This window comes from Coenobita brevimanus, chromosome 23, assembly GCF_032717465.1.
Source record: "Coenobita brevimanus isolate Jiangsu-jjx chromosome 23, ASM3271746v2, whole genome shotgun sequence".
In the NCBI taxonomy this organism is placed as follows: domain Eukaryota; kingdom Metazoa; phylum Arthropoda; class Malacostraca; order Decapoda; family Coenobitidae; genus Coenobita; species Coenobita brevimanus.
The window spans coordinates 56,346,227-56,371,119 of record NC_136976.1 but is presented as its reverse complement, the minus strand read 5'-3'; the positions used below and the strand labels follow the sequence as shown (position 1 = coordinate 56,371,119).

Genomic DNA, 24,893 nt, shown 5'->3' with positions numbered 1-24,893 from the left:
CCATTCTACTACTATCTCTTCCCCATGCTTCAGCATTTCACCACACACTCCATCTAGAAACTTAAACGAGTTTAAAGTTAAATTCGACTTACTGAGAAACAGCAACGGAAACCCACGAGCATAGTACATTCCGTGTATATCACAATTAGGTATATTAGGTAAATACTTAAATATTTGGAACGACTTAGACAAAGAGGTGGTGCATGAGAAAAACATTCATGTGTGTAAAGGTAGACTTGATAAATGTGGATATGGAGACAGGACAACACGAGCATTGCTCAATTCCTGTATACTACAAATAGGTAAATAGGTAAATACAAATACTGTCATCTCTCCCCCCTCAAACCAGCTTCCAGAAGCATATCCACACTCAGATCACTCGCCGCTCCATTCAGTCATTTTAACACAACACACAGCTGCATGCACGGCCTCCTGACATCCACCCTTCTGAATCCTATCTTCCTCGTGAGGACAGGGTCCACCTGGCCAGGCTGAGATGTGGGCACCATCCAGCCCTCTTAAGCTACCAGAAGAGGCTGAATGACTCAGTCACTGATGCCTGTCCAGGATGCAACACAGCACCCCATACTATTAAGCACATTATGGAAGACTGCATCGCACACAATCACCTATGCTAACAACACAACATACAGTCTTTGAGAGCTCTGTAGGAAAGCCCGGTCTCGGCCATGGCCTTCCAAAGGGACTCGGGGCTGTTCGGCCAGACTGCCTAGGGAACAACTACTACTACTACTACTACATTATGTGCTGGGGGGGCCACTGATCATAATAATTACATTGTGGAAGAAAAATTTTGCACAAACAACCTTTGAACCATCACTATATTAAAGTACCCACAATGCCAATCAACCCAGTCAGATGTTTCAATATCAAAAGGCATAACAGTGTTGTTTTAAAACTTTATGATGCAGCTGATATTTTCAGTAAAACTGAACATTATAACTTGTGTAAAGAAATATATTACACAATGTAAATTTCTGTACAATTCTTTGTATTTTTCTCCCACCTGTTTTTATTTTCTGATTTCTCTGTTGATGAATGAAGAAGTGAAGGAACGTTGTGGGGTGGATGTGGATGTGGTTGAGAAGATTAGGAGAAATACACTGAGGTGGTTTGACATGTGAAGAAAATGGAGAATGAAAGACTGACTAAGAGGGTGTATGTAGGTGACGTGGAGGGAGGGAGAGGGAGGGGTAGACCGAGGATGAGGTGGAGGAATGGAGTTGAGAGGTATATGAGGGAGGGGGGGGTGAGTTGGGGGGAGGGTAGTCAAATGGTGGGTGAGAGAGAGACTTGGAGGCGTTTTGTCTGCGGCCACCCTTTGCGGGATTAAGGCGTCGGGCTATAGATAGATGGATAGATAGACTTTTTGTACAATATTATTTTCCTTTCTTTCAAAATTTTTACCCCTCCCTCCTCCTCCTCCAAGGTTAGGATAATTACCTCTGCCAAGTAGGTTATGTTTTACCCCATGTTAGTTTGTTTGTCTGTCTGTTAGTAGGCTTAATCAAAACTTTATGAACTGATTTCTAAGAAATTTTGTGGAAAGGTGGGCCATCATCATCAGAAGAAATTATGAAATTCTGGGCCAGACCCGTGTATCCCACACAATATCTCCAAAAGTTCTCGATGAAATTCAATGAAATTTTGTGGAAAGGTGGGCCATGGACCAAGAAAGAATTTATTTAACTTTGGGGTGCACCCCAGATCCGAGATTACTCAAAAAGTTATGAACGGATTTTGATTATATTTTGTGGAAGGGTGGGCTATCGGCCAAGGAAGAAGTGCATAAATTCTGGGATGGATCTGCATCTGGATCCACATTCGGAGTGTCCCGCACAATATCTCCAAAAGTTTTCAATGAAATTTTGTGGAAAGGTGAGCTATGGACCAAGAAAGAATTTTAAAAATTTGGGTGTGGCTCCTGATCCGGATCCTACTTAATGGGAATTACACTGGTGGAGGTCTGCGCTCTCCGAATGCTTTAGAGCAGTGGTTCTTAAACCTATGGGTCGCGACCCAAATTTGGGTCGCCAAGCCATTTGGAGTGGGTCGCCAAGAGACAAATATATTACTGATATTATTAATGTTGTATACTATTACTTTTTAACATATTACTGTACTTGTCGATACTTCACACTTTACATTCTTTCTCTCTCTCTCTCTCTCTCCTACAGTAGGCGATTGCATTTGGCTTAAAAAAAGATTATTACCATGCACACAACTGGGAGTAGCGTACCGGTACTGTACATTTTATATTTTAAAACTTAACCGTTTTCATTTCGGAGTAATGATGCCCAACTCATGGCTTACGTACGGTACCGTGGTGCAGAAGACATGGAAGAGGAATTTCTGTTCTGTCGGCCATTACACACGACCACAACCAGAGAAGATATTTTCAGTACTGTGGACTCATTCTTCAAGGAAGCAGGGTTTCAGTGGAATCAGTGTTTTATGTCTGTTGTGATTGTGCAACAGCAATGCTGAGAGTACGTCATGGCTTCATTGTTAGAGTTAAAGAAGAAAATCCATTCGTACTGATTGTTCACTGTCTCCACTGTGAGAATCTTGCTTCTCAGGGGTTGTCACCTGAGTTACAGAAAGTGATGCAGGAAGTCATCCAGGTAGTCAGTTTCATTAATCTAGGGCTGTGCCCTCCAGGATCATCAGTCGGATGTGTTTTGATTTTGGTTCAGAACATGTACAGTACACGTGTTGTACCACTCTGAGGTTAGGTGGCTGTCATGAGGAAGGGTGCTCCAACGGTTGCCTGAAATGCGCAACGAGACTGAGATATTTCTAGCAAAAAAGAATCATTCACTAGCCCCAAAGATTCTCTGATTTAAAGTAGGTGATGCAAATGGCTTATCTTGCAGATATTTTTGCAGAGATTTACTCCTTGAACATTCCAATGCAAGGTCACGATCAGACATTAGTTGGGCTGTCAGAGAAGGTAACTGCATTCAAGGGGAAACTGAAGCTGTGAAGGAGTAAAACTGAGACTGGGAAGACTGCGTCTTTCCATCTTTAAGTGAATTTCTGGAAGACGAAAAATTTTCTCTCACCCAGGTCCAAAGCATCATTGTGAAACATATCTCCAGACTAATCAAAGAGTTTTTCACTACATTCCTGAGAATGTGATGAAATATGCCTGGGTAGGAAATCCCTTCAGCATTGAAGCTGAAGACTTACCTGACAAGATTTTGAACATCAGCTACCTCCAGGAGCAGCTCATCGAGGTTCAGAATGATGAAACACTTCGTTATGATTTCAGGAAACAAAACGAATCACTGAGCTCATTCTGGATCAGAGTTTACAAAGAAAAGAAAATTCTTGGAGGTGAAGCCCTGAAAGCACTCCTTCCCTTTGCTACAACTCATCTGTGTGAGACAGGATTTTCTGCACTCACAAAGTACAGAAACCGTCTACAACCAGAGCATGACCTAAGATGCAGTCTGTCATCTAAATCACCCCGGTTTGAGAAGCTGATTGAAACTTTTCAGTGCCAGGGATCTCACTGATTATAGTACTTTATGTCTCAGACAACATCCAAAATAGTGACCCTCTCCTTAATGGTCAGAGTAAACAGGTGTATCATGAACATGAATGAATTATTTTGATTTTCTGATCTTCGATTTATTTTTTTCCATCCAAAATATGTTGATATTTTAGTTCTTAGGAAGTACATATATTAAAAATGAAATTTATTTATTATGACAATAAAATATTGAAATATTACTTTGGTTTTAGTCACATGATATGACACATATGTTTGTTTCAGTTCTGGTGCAGAATAAGTTTACGAGGATTTGGGTCGCCATATAGACCATCTTATGGATTTTGGGTCGCCAAGAAAAAAGGTTATGAATCACTGCTTTAGAGTTTAAACTGATACTACAACTGAAAGAAAATAATACTGAAAGTATGAACAAAAAGATCTAACACTGAATGCAAGCATATCAAATAAACATTTACTGTACTTGAGATATTCCTGGCACTATGCATGTACAGTTGGGCAAATAGAAAGTGTGAAAAAAATATTGGAGTAATTGGAGACATCTGGCAGTTCCCTGTAGTAAGTCCACGTATCTTTATGAATGAATCACTCAGAACCTAGAGCCTGTGTAAGGTAGAATGTGATTGGCTCAGGTTTTCAGTGGTGGTGAAGTAAATATCTCATCATATTATGTGGAAATGAAGGTTTAATAAGTGGTAGGAAACAGTTTATAGAGAATACTACAGTATTTACTAAGCGAATGTGGAGTATAAAAGAGTAATAAACGTTAGCACTCGGTAAAGTATAACTGGCAACATGGCACAGAAGAGCAACATGTCAGCTGGTAGTTTCGTTTATTCATGATCTTCGAAGCTGCTGAAACAAAGTCCAGTGAATCAGACTAACAGATGTTAACCTCTAACAAAGAGAAAAAGCAATGCTTTCATTCGAATCAAATATTGATATTCTGTTTCATCAATTTCTTTGGTTATTATCCTTTGTGACATCTATTAAAATGCATCGGTAGTGAATTAATACTAAACTCTTTGTTCCCGTATTACCTTTCATCTCAATATGATATACTGAAATGGGAAGAGAGAAGACTGCCGAAGGCCATAAATACCTTGTAGTGCAAGGGAGGAGATAGAGAGGAAGAACTGCACGCACAAGGGAAAAAGCAGGAAAGGAGGGACAGCTGACCAGTGGAAAGGGAATGACTCGGGACGGAAGGGGAGCCAAAACCCTTTAAGTATCATTCACATCTCTGCAGGCATCACGCCCTTACGGGGTTCATCTCATTATAAATGCATTGCATTAGAAATGAAGAAATATAGTCAGATAATCAGTAACATTCATATGAGATAATTACCTTAAAATTCTTCCCAGCAGCTCCACTTAATTACTTTCATGTCCATGAGGTGCATACAACATCGTTGTGTAACATCAAATGGGCTCAATAACCAAATATCCAATTTTAATTGGCAACACCTAACCAACACCGACCCCTCCTCCGCAATGTTTGGAGGAGAGGGTGGGAGAGAGCGATGAAGAGTGGAATGATGAGGTTACCAAATGGGTAACTAGTGTTAATTAACATTGGCATCCATGAGGTTGCTCCCTTATTTGAATATGTACTTATATTGCTTGACGTCAGTCCCCGGATTGAAGTTAAGCCCCGTCCACACTATCTATCTAACTCTATCTATCTATCTAGGGGGTTTTCAAGAATACTCCCCCAGTATCCCTGCTTGTCGTAAAAGGCGACTAAAAGGGTTGGCGGAGGGTTAGTGCCCCTCCCCGGAAAACAACTAACTAAAAAAACAAACAAGAAGCCTCGGACAAGGACTGACCAAACGTTGACGACCCAGGACCGGACAAAGGACTTGGTAATGTGTACATGGAATGTAAGAGGAGCGAATGATGAGGTGAAAGAGAGAGAGATTGTCCAGGTGCTTGAGGATGCGAAAGTGGATGTATGTGGAATAACTGAAACAAAATGGAGAGGAGAAAGTGTGAGAGAATGGGAGTATGGATGGGGTATATGTGCAGGAGTAGATGAGAATGAGAGGGCAAAGGAAGGAGTGTGTATAGTTGTGAGTAAAAGATGGAAGAAGAGCATAAGGCAGTATGGATCAGTTGGGTCAAGGATTGTGTGGGTAAAGTTGAAAGTTGGAATACAAATGTGGGCGATTGTGTGTGTGTATGCGCCAACGCAAGATCGTGCTAGAAGAGTGAGAGAAGAGTTCTGGACAAATGTGGAAGTGTGCATGGAAAAGTTTGGAAGGAATGAGAGAGTGTTTTTGATCGGTGATATGAATGGCAAAGTTGGTAATGTGAAGGTGGATGGAATAGTTGGTGACTGGGGTGTGCCTGCTGAGATAGATGAGAATGGGAGTGCGTTAGTGGACATTTGTGCTGGGAGGGGGTTGGTAATAGCCAATACCCTCTTCAGGCATAAAATGATCCACAGGTATACATGGCGAGTGATGAGAGGGTGGGTGGTGAACTGAATGAAAGGAAGGCAATGATTGATTATGTGTGTGTGGATGAAAGGATGCGAAGATGTGTAAAGGATGCAAGAGTGTATAGAGGTTGGGGGAGTGGACTTTCTGACCACTACTTGGTGGTGGCCAGAATTAGGATGCAAGTAAGATGGAGGAATAGAAGAAGGGAAAGACGAGAGGAAGGAGTAGTTGCAAGGAGAGTGGAAAGGTTACAAGAGGATGAGAAAAAGGCAGAGTATAAGAGAGAAGTGGAGGAACGATTGGGCAAATATGAATTGGAGCAGATGGGAGACGTGGAAGGTGTGTGTAAGATATTTACAGAAGAAATATGTGCAGCATGTGATGTGGTGTGTGGAAGGAAGAGAAGACGGAGGGGGTGCAAGGAACAGCGTGGTGGACTGAAGAGGTGAAACAGGCTGTGGCACAAAAGAAGAAAGCATACAATGAATGGATGAGAAATAGGGGCGTGGAAGAAGTTGAGAGGCAGAAGAGAGAGTTATATGTGGAAAGGAAGAGAGAGGTGAAAAGATTAGTAAGAGAGAGTAAGAAGAGAGTGGATGAGGAATTTGGAAGGAATTTGAGTGTAAAGTGGAGGGACTGTAAGAAAATGTTCTGGAGAGAAGTGAAAAGAGTAAGACAGGGTGGAAGTGAAGTTAGCAGGGGAGTGAAAGATAAACATGGTAGATTACTAGTGGAGAAGGGAGAAAAAGTGAGCAGATGGAGAGAACACTTTAAGGAATTGTTGAACGTAGAGGATGGAAGTAATGCGAGTATAAGTGGCTGGGGAATGGCTGGGAGAAGGAGGGAGGTGAGAAGACAGGTAGTAATCAGTAGGATAGAGGTTGTGGAAGCAATGAAGAAAGTTAAATCGGGAAAGCCCCAGGAATTGATGGAGTGTGTGGTGAGATGCTGAAGCATGGGGGAGAGATAGTAGTAGAATGGATGTGGAAGATGTGCAGATTGGCCTGGGAGGAAGGTAGAGTCCCGGAGGATTGGAAGTCAGGTATAATTATTCCCTTGTACAAAGGAAAAGGGGAAAAAGAAGTGTGTGGTAATCATATAGGCATTTGTCTTCTTAGTATAATAGGAAAAGTGTATGGTAGGATACTTATAGACAGAGTTAGAGAAAGAACAGAGAAATTAGTTGGAGAAGAACAGGGAGGCTTTAGGAAGGGAAGAGGTTGTGTAGATCAGATATTCATTCTTAGATCTTTAGTGGAAAAGTTTCTAGAGAAGGGAAAGAAGTTGTATGCGGCTTTCATGGATTTGGAGAAAGCATATGACAGGGTGGATAGACAAGGATTGTGGAAAGTGTTAAGAATATATGGAGTAGATGGGAAGTTGTTGAATGCTGTGAAGAGTATGTACGATGGTGCGAAGGCTGCAGTGCGTGTGGATGGTGAACTAAGTGAATTTTTCTCTTTGAAAGTTGGGTTGAAACAGGGATGTGTCATGTCTCCATGGTTGTTCAATCTGTACATGGATGGGGTAATAAAAGAGGTACAAGGTAGGGTAGTGGATGTTGGAGTGGCCCTGGTGAGAGAGGATAGTGTTTGGAAACTCCCTGTACTGTTGTTTGCAGATGATACTGTGTTGTTGAGTGAAGATGAAGGGAGCTGCAAGGCTTGGTGGATGAGTTTGAGAGAGTGTGTAAGAAACGGAACCTAAAGGTGAATGTAGGGAAGAGTAAAGTGATGGTCTTTGAGAGAGGTGAAGTCAGTGAATGTATAGCGAGGTTGGATGGTGAGGAATTGGAAAATGTGAGTACGTTTAAGTATTTGGGTAGTGTGATGAGTAAGGATGGAGGTTTGGAGGGTGAAGTGCTTGAAAGGGTACAGCAGGGAAGAAAGGTTGCTGGTTCCTTGAAAGCAGTGATAAGAAACAGGGAAGTGAGCATGGAAGTACAAAGTTACTACATGACAGTATTGTGATACCAACTCTAACGTACGGAAGTGAAGCTTGGACGTTGTTGGAAGGACACAAGTCAAGAGTGAGAGCAGTGGAAATGAGTTATTTAAGAGGAGCCTGTGGAGTCACGTGGAGAGACAGGCTGACAAATGAGGATATAAAGGAGCGTTGTGGTGTTGATGTGGATGTGATAGGAAGCGTTGTGAGGAACACACTGAGGTGGTTTGGCCATGTGGAGAGGATGGAGGGTGAAAGACTGACGAAGAGAGTGTATGTGAGTGAGGTGGAGGGTGGAAGAGGGAGGGGGAGACCGAGGATGAGATGGAGGGATGGGGTGGAGAGGTATATGAGAGAGGGGGGTGTGAGTTGGGAGCAGGGTAGTGAAATGGCGGGGGACAGGGCGACTTGGAGGCGATTTGTTTGTGGCCACCCCAAACGGGATTGAGGCGTCTGGCAATAGATAGATAGATAGATATCTATACATAATGCATATATATATATATATATATATATATATATATATATACACACACTCAATCCTTGAGTACCGTGGGCAATAGGGACTGGACAAGGACCGTGGTACCCAAATCCGCGTCACTCAGACAATATGTTTACATGTATAATGGTACAATGTGTTCTGGCAACTTTCCATAACTCTCACTTTTACCCCTTCTTACCACCTAACCCCACGTAAATTACCCCCACTTGCACCCACCATCAGGTAAAACATTGAAAGAGATATAACTGTTGTAATTAAAAACATCAATGGTATTAAAAATAGCATTAACAAAAATAAATGTTGGGATGGGTACCCTTTTGTTGATACGTAGCTCCCCGGTATTTTCCTCCCATCCCCCAACCCCAATGTTGTTGTCAAAGTTTCGCCTTCTCTCATATCATGTGGCTTTCAGGAGAGACCTTAGGCCATATGGTTAGACAAAAATTTATGGGTCTGGCAGTTTTAGAGTACGAAATAGAACAAAAATCTGTGCTAACAAGAAAAAATTACTTTAATCCGTGTGTTCTCGTGAGTTAGCGTTCAGTTTCACATTTTTCGTTTGATATCGTGTTTCCCAACACATTTCTGATAAACTAAACATATGGCTAAACTGCTCAATCGGTTCGAAATGTGTTGGGAAGAGCGATACCGAACGAAGAATGTGAAACGGAACGCTAACTCAGGAGAACACATGGATGAAAGAGTACCTTTTTTCTGGTTTGCAAACATTTTCGCTCCATTTTGTTCCCTAAAACAGCCAGACCCGTAAATTTTAGTCTAACTATACAGCCTAACGTCTCTCCCAAAGGCCACATGATACGAGAAGGCGAAACTTTGACAACAACTTTGGGGTTGGGGGGCGGGAGTAAAATACCGTGGAGCTACGTATCAACAAAAGGGTACTCAGTGGAGGTGGTGTTGACCCAGTCCAACTTCTGTTTTTGTTAATGCCATTTTTAATAACACTGATGTTTTTAATTACAACAGTTATATCTCTTTCAGTGTTTTACCTGATGGTGCGTATAGGTGGAGGTAAATACGTGGGGTAAGATGGTAAAAAGGGGTAAAAGTGAGAGTTTGCTTTCTCTGACGCTCCACATAACGCCCTATAAGCTTCTCAGTCAGTTTCAGGACAACATATAAACCTTCACAGCTGCCAGGATTGCATCACTTCCTACGAACGATCTTTATCTTCTCCCTGTCCTTCCAAATCGTTGTGATGGTGCTTTCTTTTATGCTATGGTTTTTCTTTTTTTCTTTTGCCATTTTGGTATTTGTATGCTTAAAGCAGTGGAAGAACCTTACCAATTCAGTTCATATTCCTCCAGTTTGTTTTCTGTATTTTTCTGACTATTTTCAGGGTGGTAAATTACCTTTTCCTACTGAAAAATTTCCCACTTTCTATCATCACGTTCCTTAAGCCATAACATGATTGTCTTGATGTACTCAAAGGTGATTTTCGTCTCCCAACTTCCCAACTGGATGCTAAATTAGGTTAGGTTAAATTATAAGGTATAGTTAAGCTAGGTTAGGTCAAGTTTAAACACTTAGGTTAGGACAGGCCCTAATTTCGCCATAACCCTGATGTGTCAAACAAGGTGACAGCGGAATACAACTTAAAATGACGGGGGAAACAGATTTAGTATGAAACGTTTATTTACCTCCCAGGAGTAATCTGACAAACATAAGACTATCAGGAAGACGAACGAAGAATGTGAAACTGAATGCTCACTTACACGAGCAGAAGTATTTTGTGTGTGTGTGTGTGTGTGTGTGTGTGTGTGTGTGTGTGTGTGTGTGTGTGTGTGTGATTAGCAAACATTTTCGTTCAGTTTCGTCTCCTAAAACTCGAAACCCATATGACTGTGAGGTAGAGTCTGTGAGACGCGAGAAAGGACTTGATAGCCGTATGCTCAGTCGGTCTTAAATGTGTTGGGAAGCACGAAACCAAACGAAAAATGTGGAACTGAACACTAACAAGAACACATAGACGAAAGTATTTTGTTCTAATTAGCAAACATTTTCGTTCCATTTCGTCCCCTAAAACCGCGAAACCCATTATGAGTGTGGGGTGGAACTAGGTGAAGCATGAGAAAGGATTGATAACAGTATGCTCAGTTAGTTGGAAGTGTTGGGAAGCATTAAATCGAACGAAGAATGTGGAACTGAACGCTATGATAACACATGGACGAAAGAGTAACTTTTCCTCTAATTAGCAAACATTTTCGTTCCATTTTGTTCCTTAAAACTGCAAAATCCGTGATTATTGTGGGTAAGAACTAGATGAGGCATGAGAAAGGACTGATAACCATATGTCCAGTTGGTCCAAAATGTGTTGGGAAGCATGAAATCAAACAAAGAATGTGGAACTGAACTGTAACTTACGAGAACGCAAGGATTTTTTTTTTTTTTTTTTTTTTTTTTTTTCTGATTAGCATACATTGTCGTTCCATTTTGTCCCCTGAAATTGCCAAAACCCATAAATTTCGTCAAACCGTTCGGCCTACAGTTTGCCCAGAAAACATATTTCCATTCTGTATGCGTATTCATAAAAACCACCAGGAACCCTCAGCCAGGAACAACGGTTGCCCATTCGTTTCAAAACTAACCATAGGTTTTTCACGAAAATATGCCCACTGTGCTTCCCAGGCAAAATTTCAGCAACCTAACCTATCCCATCTCACTAGAGCTGTTTGGCTGAGGTGGCTGGCTGTGGTACTGAGATAAATACCCATACAGAATGGAAATATGCGCCCACGAAATGTACCCAGAGGTTAGAGGGTGACGTCATAGCGCGCGGCTTTCAAATTTCGTCCCCAGGCCAGCTGACTTCCCGCGTGAGCTCGAGTTTTTCCGCGTGTTGACATGACTTGTCTCATTATGCTGACCGCGTTAGAACAAAACCGTGTTACTCAACCAAGTGTTACTTAAGGATTGAGTGTACTGTATATATATATATATATATATATAAAATGTTTGGGCCAATATTGTTAATGTTTTGGAGCCCTACGAGGAAAAGTCACCACAGCAACTTTTGTGTCACACGATGTGGGAGTGGGAGGTCCTCAGGAGGAAGCCTCTTATCATTCACAATCACATAGCACCACTACCTGACCACCTTCAAGATGTGATTGGCAGCAAGGGTCTCTTCACAAGATAATGGGTTGAATGAAACTAGGAGACTTATTTTCATCTAATAATTTCATCCAATGATGTATTACTGTATTTTCATGCAGTAATACTGTATTTGTTTGGACAGATATCCAAATAAAACAGGAATATTATTTATTTGTCATATACAGATCACACATGTTATATTGAAGGGAACATTATTTTATATGAAGAGTGAAATTTTTATCAGAGGAAATAAACTTACTGTAAATTAATTTGATTTTGTTTTATGCCTACTGATGATATGTTAAAGCTGAAACATTATCAACAGTAGTGACAAATTTGTTAGGCAAAAAAAAAAAAAAAAAAAAAACTCATAAATGATTACCATGCCGTCCCTGTATTCATTTTCACCACATTAGAAAACATGTCCTATTGAATGACTGCTATGATTTTTTTTTTTTTTTTTTTTTTTTTTTTTGAAGAGATAAAAGGATTTTTGTAAAACCCTTGTGAGATATGTGTTGGAATCTGCGCTGAGCTCATTTTGCAGCTATATCGCACATGGTAAACATCCTGGCATTCGATAATGAATGCCTGTAAGTTATACACAAATAACCTATGCAACATACCAAAATAAGCATGTGATTCACAGTATCGGGCAGTGTCTGGAAGATACAAGTGATAAGCCGTCATTGAACATTTTGTGGCAACTTTGATGGGCAAACCAGCGAACAGCCAGTGCCCTTAACTGAGTGAAATCACTAGACACTTCCCGGTGGTTTGGCGCCAGGCATGGGCCGATGACACTGCCATCCTCAAAAAGTTGGCTCTTTAACCAGATTGCTTTTCTGCACCCTCTCCTTTATGTAATACATTACATCTGCAACAATTTATGTGCTATCTGAGCTGTTGCTTTTTCTTTACAACTGTGTTGCGCATGGTGATACCGCAGTCAAGTGCTGCCAACCACCTACTGACAACTGGCTGACTTTACTGCTTGAAGACCTACTCAGCAGTCTGGACAACATTGCAGTCATTTCCAACAGACTGTGCCCAATGACCGCCAGTCACTGCCCAATAATGTGGACGGGGCTTAACAAGCTCAATCCAAGGAATGACTAGCATCAAGCAATATAATTACGTCTTCAAATCAGAGAACAACCCCACGTCTGCTAGTGTTAATTGACGCTAGTTACCCATCTGGTAACCTCTTCATTTCACTGTCTTCATTGTTGTCTCTTTCCTACCCTCTCCTTCAAACAATGGGGAGGAGGGATCAGTGTTGGTTGGGTGCTGCAAATTAAAACTGGATATTTGGTTACCATGTCTCTGTTTGATGTTACAAACAATGTTGTATGGACCTCATGGATGTTAAAGTTATTAAGTGGAGCTGCTGGAAGAATTTTAAGGTAACCACCTCATAATATGAATGTTAATGATTACCTGCTTATATTTATGCGTTTCCAGTGCAATGCATTTATATTGAGACGAACCCCATAGGAAGGTATTGCCCGCAGAAATGTGGGCAATATTTAGAGGGTTTTGGCACTCCTTCAGTCCTGAGTCAATCCATTTCAGCTCATCAACTGTCCCTCCTTTCCTTCTTCCTTCATGCTTGCTGTCCCTCCTCTCTATCTCCTTCTCACATGCACTACAAGGCCTTTCTGGCCTAGTGCAATCTATCTCTTCCTCTTTCAATATGTTACATTGAAGAAATATAAAAGGCAACAAGAAGTGATACCAAGGCAAGACAAACCTGTTCCCGACAGTCACTTTAGTGCTGATGTATTGCTGATGTATAAACACAACAGGACATCCCGTCAAATATGTCACATATCAAATTTGGAGTAAACAGGGTGAAAACTGACGATTTTATGCCCATTTGAAATTTTAGGCTCAACTCACCTGACACTGACCCCCTATCCCTAACTGGGGGTTTACCTCCCAGATGTAATGAGGCATGTTATAGGATGCAGATTTGAAAGACGCACCTCTAGGTTTGGGTTTCATGTCGATATGACGAATTTGAAAGGAGTTATGGCAAAAAAATATATATTTTTAAAACATTTTTTTGGACCTACAGCCTGGATCTTGGCCCAATTTGGTCCAAAATTTAATCAGGTGATCAGAGGGTCCAAGCCCATCATCCCTGCAATTTTAGTCAAAATCTCACCAGTTGTTTTCTCGTAAGGTTGTTAACAGACAAACAGACAGAAAGACAGACAAAGAAAAACAAACAAACAGACTGACAGACAGACAGACAAACAAATAAACAGACAAACCAAGTGAAAACAATATGCATCCCTGAGCCCCTCCAGGACGGGGACGGGTAATCAAGCAACAAATAATTTAGTATTACTTTACTGAATACACATTTTAAGACATTATGCGTCATAGAGCGTAATAACCCTAGAAACTGATGAAATAATATCAGTAATAGATTCGTTCAAGAAAGCATTGTCCGTTCTCTTTGTCAGAGGTCAACATCTATTAGTATGAGTCACTAGACTTCGTTCCAGCAACTTCAAAGATCATGAACACACAAACCCACCAGCTAACGTGTTGCTCTTCTGTGCTATATTGCCAGTTAAATTTTACAGATTGCTAATGCTCATTACTCTATTATACACCACCAAGTCCATTCATTAAATACCGTAGTATTCTCTAAGAAGTGTTTCCTACCACTTATTAGTTATTAACCTTTGTTTACCTAAAATACAATGAGAATGTTTGCTTCACCACGACTCAAAAGTTCAGTCAATCACGTTCCACCTGACACAGGCTTTAGGTTCTTAGTGATTCATTCATAAAGATACATGGGCTTACTACAGGGAACTGCCAGATGTCTCCATATACTACAATATTTTTGTCGCACTTTCTACTTGCCCAACTGCACGTGTTTAAGTGAAGAGCTAACAAATAATTCATATATTATTATACCTGGTGGCAAATACACCTGAGGACAAATAATACTGTTGCTGCTGACACTTGAGATTGCTGATTACATATTAAAAACTATTTTTGTTTTGTTTAATTTGACTTATAGAGGACTCATGATTGCATGCATCGGCCTTGGTCACCTAATGGCAGCTTTCCAGGCAACTCAATCTCTAGCTGCATCTCTATTCAGTCCTTTATCCCTGAGGCCACACTAGGACCCTGTCCAAGGTCTGTTTCTCTCTCTCTCTCTCTCTCTCTCGGAACCCTGCCTACAACGTTCACAAGTCTGTCTGTCTGTCTGTCTTTCTCTCTCACCCCCCCCCCTCTCTCTCTCGGAACCTTAACGTTCACAAGTCTCACCTCCTGCACCCAGTTGTCATTCTCCACCCTCTCCACATGCCTAGACCATCTCAATCTACCCCTTCTCATCACAACACCAACACATTTCAGTTCCATCTTTCCTCTCAACTCTTCATCCACAACTGCCCACCCCCCCTTCAAACCTGTCATTCAGGGACATACTACACATTCATCTAGTCAATACCAACTCTGTATGTTAGCTACAAATAACCTCTTCCTTTACTATCCAAGTCTCAGTACCATAAAGCATTACACTTCTAACACAAGCTGCACACAAGGACCCATTAGCAGGGAGGGAGAGCTCTCTCAATTTCAGGAGAGGCAACAGCTCCCTGAACTTCCTCCAACCTCTCCTTACCCAAGCCAGTGAGCTAGCTCCAGCCCCACCTCCAGCACATAAAGTATTATGTCTCCCAAATTGTAAAAATTCCTCCACACACTCGACAGACTCTCCAGCCTTTCAGCTTCAGCATGCTTTCCCCTACACAATGCAAACACAAAAATCAGCATTATTTCACAGCCTACCTCTAATACTGTACCACTGCATCTCTCATACACCCACTTACCACAAACACTGCACAAGACAGGGTTACTGCTCACACCCCTGTGTCAAACTGCAAATGGCCACACACACTCTGTTTTGAAGGTACCTCCATACTTTCATTCATTCATTCATTCATCATCCAATCCTATGTTGCCCCACAAAGACCACAGGAGTCCGGGGTTAGGCAACCTGGTCCTGACATTAACATGAGAGTGACCAGACTCACTCATCCTCATCCCCGAGTGGCATTACATGAGCAATAAACCCCAACTACCCCTTGGAGATGAACCTTCACCAGTTCAATCCGACAGGAGCGCCGTAGTTACCCACTAAACCATCAGGTGCCAAAATTTGGTTATATGGTTACCAACCAGCATAGTAAATGGTTTCCTGGTGTACAGGAAACCATTTGGATTGTCAGTGTAGAGTTACCCATAGGCAGAAGGAAGAGGAATGAATGAAGGAAAGAAAGAAGAGGGAGTGTAAAGTCACCCACAGGCTGAAGGATGAGGAAAGAATGAAGGAAAAGACAGAAGAGGATGGAAGGAAAGAAGGATGGAGGAGAGGAAAGGGCAGACAAGCGAGAGCAGCATTACACTGAGTGAACTTCCATGTAATTATTATCATTTTCGTGCACTTCAGCCAACGAATATCCTCCTCCTTCCTTTACTGCCAAACTGGTCCTGACATTAAGATGAGAGTGACCAGCCTCACTCATCCCTGAGTGGCATTACATGAGCAATAAACCCTAACCACCCCTTGGAGATAAACCTTCACCGGCTCAAGCCAACTGGAGTGCCATAGTTATCCACTAAACTACCAGGTGTCAAAATTTGGTTATATGGTTACCACCCAGCATAGTAAATGGTCTCCTGGTGCACGGGAAACCATTTGGATTGTCACTCAGCGTAGAGTTCCCCATAGGCAGAAGGAAGAGGAATGAATGAAGGAAAGAAAGAAGAGGGAGTGTAAAGTCACCCATAGGCAGAAGGATGAGGAAAGAATGAAGGAAAAGACAGAAGAGGATGGAAGGAAAGAAGGATGGAGGAGAGGAAAGGGCAGACAAGCGAGAGCAGCATTACACTGAGTGAACTTCCATGTAATTATTATCATTTTCGTGCACTTCAGCCAACGAATATCCTCCTTCTTCCTTTACTGCCAAACTGGTCCTGACATTAAGATGAGAGTGACCAGCCTCACTCATCCCTGAGTGGCATTACATGAGCAATAAACCCTAACCACCCCTTGGAGATAAACCTTCACCGGCTCAAGCCAACTGGAGCGCCATAGTTATCCACTAAACTACCAGGTGTCAAAATTTGGTTATATGGTTACCACCCAGCATAGTAAATGGTCTCCTGGTGCACGGGAAACCATTTGGATTGTCACTCAGCGTAGAGTTCCCCATAGGCAGAAGGAAGAGGAATGAATGAAGGAAAGAAAGAAGAGGGAATGTAAAGTCACCCATAGGCAGAAGGACGAGGAAAGAATGAAGGAAAAGACAGAAGAGGATGGAAGGAAAGAAGGATGGAGGAGAGGAAAGGGCAGACAAGCAAGAGCAGCACTACAATGAGTGAACTTCCATCTAATTATTATCATTTCTGTGCACTTGAGCCAACGAATATCCTCTTTCTTCCTTTACTGTCAAGGTCTCTGTACTGTACAGTATTACAATCCTAACACATGCCACATACAAGGGCCCCGAAACACAGAGGGAGGGCCCCACTCAGTGTCAGGAAAGGTAACAATTCCCTGAACTTCCTCCAACCACTCCTTACCGTAGCCACAGCTCCAGCCCCACCTCCAGCATATAACATGTCCCCAAAATAAAACTCCTCACTCAAGAAACTCTCCAGCAAGATCATTTCTTTCATATCTCTTAATTGCTACATGCTCACCCTGACATGCCACACACACACACACACGAAATGAGCATTATTTTGCATCCAGCCTCTAATACCCCTACACCTCTTTTGCACCCAATTATCACAAACACTGCACAAGATGGGGTTACCCAGTACTTTCTTCACCCTTGTGGCAAACTACAGTACCACACCCTCTGCTTTGACAGCAGCTAATGCAATCAGCCCTAAATATCATCCGACTGAGATCTCTGGTTAGTACCAAGGCCTTCAAAGCACCAGTCACTTTTTTCCTTGTGGTTCACTACTTTCTACTTTCTATGCTTATTTACCACTCTTTCCTATTACAGTAATCTTTCAATTATCCATTGTTGCAATTTCTGGCACCTTTTTTCTAGGTTCTATCAAAACAATATCTATCGAAATTAGGCAATATCCAGCTCAGAAATGGGAAGCAATTGGCGGTACTATGCACTTTCTGGTGATGAGATGCATCAGCCAGCTCGGACATCGGACCCAATCAGCATGCGGGCAGGCCCCGCAACATGCCAGCCAACCACAATGTGCTGTGGGAGTGACCCATCTGACATGCGAAACCTACTGTCGCTCTCTGTCTTCCCGTGGACACCATAGAGTGAGCATGTATCTGTGTGTTCTGCAACTGTGACCCACAAAGTGGTTAACCCCTAGTGCTATGACTTCCCATGTGGTCCCTCAGTGCTCTGTCTAATGTACAGTGAGATCATATCTGTGCGTTGTGCCTTAGTGATCCATGCAGTGGCTACCCTCATGCTATGAGTCTGCCTGTGTCTCATTGCTGAGGTGCTGTGACTTCCCTTGTGGCCCCTCAGTGCTCCAAGCCCAAGTGCTTTCCCTACTGTATAATGAGGATGTATACAGGTGTGTGCGTTGTGCATTTGTGACCCACGTGGTGGCTACCCCCCAGCACTGTGACTTTGCCTCGGGCCCCATGCACTTCAGTCATTGCTATAGTGCCGTGACTTCGCTGTAGCGCTGTGACTTCCTCTGTGGCCCATCAGTGCTCCATGCCCTAGTGCTCTGACTACTGTACCCTAGTTCTGCAAGATGGTTGAGTTTGTGGCTTTTGTGGGACTACTCAGGCTGCTGCTGTAGGCCCTGTTTGCCTTGTGTATGGTCCTAGTTATTGTCTCCATGGCTCCTCCACCATCTAAGAGGTGTTGTGTCATTTTCTTCATGGAGAAGATGGAGATAACTGACAAGATGAAACAAGGCTGGGCCAGCACTACGACATGCCCTGGACAACGATGCAGGATCTACAGAACAATCACTCCATCAAGTTGTTCTTCCAGGGAGAATATGGCATAACTGTTTGATGGAATAAGTGCAGGAAGATGGCCAAGGCACGCTACAACGAACTCAACCAGGCCTATCTGTAGAGGTTCAGAAAACAGCATGCCAGTGGCGTGATTGTGCACTCTGTCGAGCTGAAGGCTGCAGCCACCAAGTTCGTTGAGCAACTGGAGATTGAAGATTTCATGGCCTCAAAAGGCTGGCTGACTGGGTTCAAACTTTGACAAGGGCTATCTAACAAGAGTACTGTCAGTGAAGCTTTGGATGCAGACACAGAAGGAGCAAATGAGTTTTGCACAGAGCTTACAAACTTGATTGAGGCAGAAGGTCTATGTCTCAATCAAGTTTATAACACTGATGAAACTGGTCTCTTCTTCAGATCTGTCCCAACTAATACCTTGGATGATGAGAGGATGAAGTCGATACCTGGTCATAACATGAGCAAACAGTGTGTCTGCTTCATGCTGTGCCAATGCAACAGGTTTGCATTGTCTGAAACCAGTTACACTGTGGCATGAAAAAAAAGTCTTGTTGTCTCCAGAGGCTGATGGATAGTCTCCCAGAGATTTACTTCCACTTGTTGAAGGTTTGGTTCACAGCCAAGATTTTCAGAGAGTGGTTCTATAATCATGCTGTGAAGTAGACTGTCCATTATCAAATGGAGTCTTGGCCTTGCCCGCAACCAAGTGAAGGTTCTGCTCTTTCTTGACAATGCTTCTGCTCATCCTTCTGAGAATGGGTTGATAGGAGATGGAGGGCATATTAGGGTCATGTTCTTGCCCGCTAATTCGACCTCCATCTTGCAACCAATGGACAGGGTATTATTGCAGCAGCGAAGCAGCTTTACCGGAAGAGGCTTATGGAAGGTGTGATGGATGTGCTTGAGGATGAGAAGGAAGCAGCCCAAGGCAATGACAGTAGGGGAGAGAGGACCATGGCCAACCTCAAGTGGCATTCCCTCAAGTCTGCAATCTACAAACAGGCTCAGACTTGGAGGGAACTCTCTGCACTTACACTTGAGCATGGTTGGAACAAGTTCCTCAAGGGTGAAGAGGCCACTGCTGACTTCACTAGACTCGAAGTTCAGGATTTCGTCCAGCAGACGGAAGCTGCAGAACAGGGAACCGAGGACGCCATCCATGACTGGCTGGAAGTGGACCAGGGAGACTCCGGGTATCAGACTATGTCTGACCAGGAAATTATAGCATCCATAACTGCAAGGGTCAATGAGGACGCAGAAGAGGAGGAAACTGATGATGAAGTGGCTGATATCCCCAAGCTCCAGCAAGTGCATGATGCAGTGAATGTCACTGTTGACTACAGAGCATCCCAATCAATAGGCCATCTTTATCGATTCCATGGCCACCTACTTGCAAGATAGTTGTGAAAATGTTATAATGCTGCAGTCGAGAAGGATCACCAGGCAATCTCCCATCATGCCATTTTTCTGTCTGGTGATACCTGCCACTCCATTGCCCCAGCCTCCGGCCTCCTCGGATTGGCCTCTGTTACCCCAGCCTTCAATTTCCTTGCATCAGCATCTGTCACCCCAGCCCCCTACCTCCTACATCAGCTTCGTTCACCACAGCCAGGCACCACAGCCAGGCACCTCAGCCACTGTTTCTTCACCTCAGCCAGCTACCTTTGCCACAGAACCATCGGCGTCACAACCAGGCACCTCTGCCATGGTACCACCATCTCAGCCCCTTTAACTCGACGCATCCCGACCGATTTTTCACCACTGACCCCCCCTAATCCCGACCAATTTTTTTTTTTTCCCCCTCAAACCTCCACTTTTTGTGAGAAACAATGGCAATTCAGAGAAAAAGTGCTCACCTGAGCTTAGAAGTGGCATAAAAAGGTGACCCTTTAAACACCTGGTACGATGTTCTCTGAAGCCGTGCTGCAGCTGTCGCGTTTTCTATGGTAGCGGTAACTATTGCAAACCACTCAGAATAGGTAGATACTTGTTCATTTGGTATGAATTTATATGCAGTACAAGAATATATTGGTTTTCACACAGTAACATAGACGATATAAGCACTGTTTCACGCACTGAACACATCAACATACCACACCTTCCTTGGTGACATAACCTCCTCATCACTTCTGCTCGTTTCTTCCTCCGGAGCCATGTAATCTTTGGCTTCCACGTCGTCATCGATTGGGGAATCACTCTCGTCTTGAATTTCGTACCGTGGTGTGACATGTCTTTACTGGCCGGGTCACTGGTAAGGTGTGTTGCTGAGACAATGGCGTGCAGGAAGGGGGGATTGTCACCCAGGGAAAGGCAGTGTACCCCCCTTGTGGCAGGTGGAGGAAGGTGTCCCATGTGTAAGTACCAAAAATCACGCGCAAAATTTGAAAAATGTGCAAATGACGGACCTCACCATTGCAAAACATATGAATACGTTATCGGGATTGTGACAAAACGTTGCAACGTATCCATATGTTACCAGGACACGGTGGGTTAAGGGTGGTACCTCCGCCAGAGTTCTCACTGCAGTCAGAGGCATCTTTGGATCCCTACCTCACACCCTCTGCCACTCCTTCTCTGTTGTCAACTCCAGCACGCTTGGCTGAGATACAGCCTGAGCTGGTGGAGCTGGAATAATATTGTGGAAGCCATCTGCCACTAGACCATATGGGATTAAGTGCTGTACAGCATGATGTATTACTCTACCCTCCATCGATGCCAACACTTGGTGAGGACAGTATGATTATGATTAGCTATAATAAGTACTGTAATGCTGTATTGAATGTACAGGTACTGTATCAATACTGTATTGTATTTTATGCTAGAGCTTATAGAGGTTGGGGGAGTGGACTTTCTGACCACTACTTGGTGGTGGCCAGAATTAGGATACAAGTAAGATGGAAGAATAGAAGAAGGGAAAGATGAGAGGAAGGAGTAATAGAAAGGAGAGTGGAAAGGTTACAAGAAGATGAGAAAAAGGCAGAGTATATGAGAGAAGTGGAGGAATGATTGGGCAAATATGAATTGGAGCAGATGGGGGACGTGGAAGATGTGTGCAGGATATTTACAGAAGAAATATGTGCAGCATTTGATGTGGTGTGTGGGAGGAAAAGACGGAGGGGGGTGCAAGGAACAGCATGGTGGACTGAAGAGGTGAGACAGGCTGTGGCACAAAAGGAGAAAGCATACAATGAATGGATGAGAAATAGGGGTGTGGAAGAAGTTGAGAGGCGGAAGAGAGAGTTACATGTAGAAAGAAAGAGAGAGGAGAAAAGATTAGTAAGACAGAGTAAGAAGAGAGTGGATGAGGAATTTGGAAGGAATTTGAGTGTAAAGTGGAGGGACTGTAAGAAAATGTTCTGGAAAGAGGTGAAGAGAGTAAGACAGGGTGGAAGTGAGGTTAGCAGGGGAGTGAAAGATAAAAATGGTAGATTACTAGCGGAGAAGGGGAAAAAGTGAGCAGATGGAGAGAACACTTTAAGGAATTGTTGAACATAGAGGATGGAAGTAATGCAAGTATAAGTGGCTGGGGAATGGCTGGGAGGAGGAGGGAGGTGAGAAGACAGGAAGAAGTCAGTAGGACAGAAGTTGTGGAAGCAATGAAGAAAGTTAAATTGGGGAAAGCCCCAGGAATTGATGGAGTGTGTGGTGAAATCCTGAAGCATGGGGGAGAGATAGTAGTAAAAAGGATGTGGAAGATGTGCAGAATGGCCTGGGAGGAAGGTAGAGTCCCGGAGGATTGGAAGTCAGGTATAATTATTCCCTTGTACAAAGGAAAAGGGGAAAAAGAAGTGTGTGGTAATCATAGAGGCATTTGTCTTCTTAGTATAATAGGAAAAGTGTACGGTAGGATATTTACTGACAGAGTTAGAGAAAGAACAGAGGAATTAGTTGGAGAAGAACAGGGAGGCTTTAGGAAGGGAAGAGGTTGTGTAGATCAGATATTCATTCTTAGATCTTTAGTGGAAAAGTTTCTAGAGAAGGGAAAGAAGTTGTATGCGGCTTTCATGGATTTGGAGAAAGCATATGACAGGGTGGATAGACAAGGACTGTGGAAAGTATTAAGAATATATGGAGTAGATGGGAAGTTGTTGAATGCTGTGAAGAGTATGTATGATGGTGCTAAGGCAGCAGTGCGTGTGGATGGTCAACTAAGTGAATTTTTCTCTTTGGAGGTTGGGTTGAAACAGGGATGTGTCATGTCTCCATGGTTGTTCAATCTGTTCATGGATGGGGTAATAAAAGAGGTACAAGGTAGGGTAGTGGATGTTGGAGTGGCCCTTGTGAGAGAGGAGAGTGTTTGGAAACTCCCTGTACTGTTGTTAACAGATGATACTGTGTTGTTGAGTGAAGATGAAGGGGAGCTGCAAAGCTTGATGGATGAGTTTGGGAGAGTGTGTAAGAAACGGAATCTAAAGGTGAATGTAGGGAAGAGTAAAGTGATGGTCTTTGAGAGAGGTGAAGTCAGTGAATGTACAGCGAGGTTGGATGGTGAGGAATTGGAAATGTGAGTACGTTTAAGTACTTGGGTAGTGTGATGAGTAAGGATGGAGGTTTGGAGGGTGAAGTGCTTGACAGGGTATAGCAGGGAAGAAAGGTTGCTGGTTCTTTGAAAGCAGTGATAAGAAACAGGGAAGTGAGCATGGAAGTGAAAAAGTTACTACATGACAGTATTGTGATACCAACTCTAACGTATGGAAGTGAAGCTTGGACGTTGTTGGAAGGACACAAGTCAAGAGTGAGAGCAGTGGAAATGAGTTATTTAAGAGGAGCCTGTGGAGTCACATGGAGAGACAGGCTGACAAATGGTGTGGATGTGGATGTGATAGCAAGCGTTATGAGGAACACACTGAGGTGGTTTGGGCATGTGGAGAGGATGGACGGTGAAAGACTGACGAAGAGAGTGTATGTGAGTGAGGTGGAGGGGAGAGGAGGGTGGGGGAGGCCGAGGATGAGATGGAGGGATGGGGTGGAGAGGTATATGAGAGAGGGGGGTGTGAGTTGGGAGCAGGGCAGTTAAATGGCGGGGGACAGGGCGACATGGAGGCAATTTGTTTGTGGCCACCCCAAACGGGATTGAGGCGTCTGGCAATAGATAGATAGATAGATTTTATGCTTAATTTTAATCTTTCACTCATGGGTAATATTGTTGGAAAGTTTTTAGTATGGAGGGTCAGAGCTTAGGGTAGTGACACATTATCTGGCTCAATGCCAAATGGATAGCAGATTGGGGGTGCCTACACAATATCCAGAATTCAGCAATATCTGGCATGTGGGTTGGCTGCATTACGGAGGATAATTAAGCGATTAATAAACTACTGTACAAGGAATACAAACTCCTTTGCCAACTCAAGTCTCTCTCATTTCATCATCACATCACAGTAAGTCACCTTCTCCCTGAAAAAACACCACTTTTCTCTTATTATCATTTACTTTGAAAGGATAATGCTCAAAGACATCAACTTAATGCTGCGACATTCTGCAGACCTCTCCTTCATTATCACCATGCAACACTCATCTGCATATATCTGATATAAGATAACCTGTTTTTCATCATTCATTACCACTCTGTCAATCTCTCTCTCTCTTTCTCTAATATATATACAGTAGAAGTCCTTCAATCTGACCACCAATAATCCAAGTACAGTAGGATCGCACAGTGCACGAGAGATTGGGTGGTCCACAACCTCGCGCAGTGTGAATTCACGCACTGAGAATACATAATCTTTAGGGAAAAATTACATATGGGCGGTACCCCCTAATACCTGGACATTTTTTGGCCCTTAGAGACATATTAAAGGTCATATTTTTCAGACATTGTACAACAGATATAGCTACAATAACTAAAATATGGGCAGTCACCTTAACAACAGTAGACAACAGGCCTGATGGACTTCATCAGCAGGGATTCTGAGGTGCGGCAACGCACTTACAGTGCCCCCGCCGTCACCCCGGCCGCACCACGTTTGTTTAACGGTTGCCAATGTTGTATTATTCCAGGCTTTGACAAAGAAATTTATGGCCTGTCGAATGTTAATTTCTTCCAGAATGCAGCAACAGCCACCATGGTGGAGGTTGCAGGTATGCAAGGTGAAACAGGTGAGTCAGGTAGGGTTGTGAAGGTGGAGGGGGAGGTGGCTGGTGAGTCAGATGCGGCAGTGGAGAAGGGGACAGCTGCGGGCGAGTCAGGGGAGGTGGTGAGGGGAGGATCCTCCCTCTTCTCCTTGCTACTGCTCACATTTTCGGCAGTTTCCTTCATCTCTTCTTGCTTGTTTGTTTCATTCCTCATCTTGTTATGGACATATTGGCAAGATAACAACTTTGTATTCATGAAAT

General features: G+C 43.1%; 1 protein-coding gene across 2 annotated transcripts in view; it reads right to left on the bottom strand.

Annotated features, from left to right (window-relative positions):
* Smurf (SMAD specific E3 ubiquitin protein ligase) overlaps positions 1–24,893 on the bottom strand; it is a 416,911-nt gene that overhangs the window by 30,538 nt on the left and 361,480 nt on the right. The window lies entirely within an intron of this gene.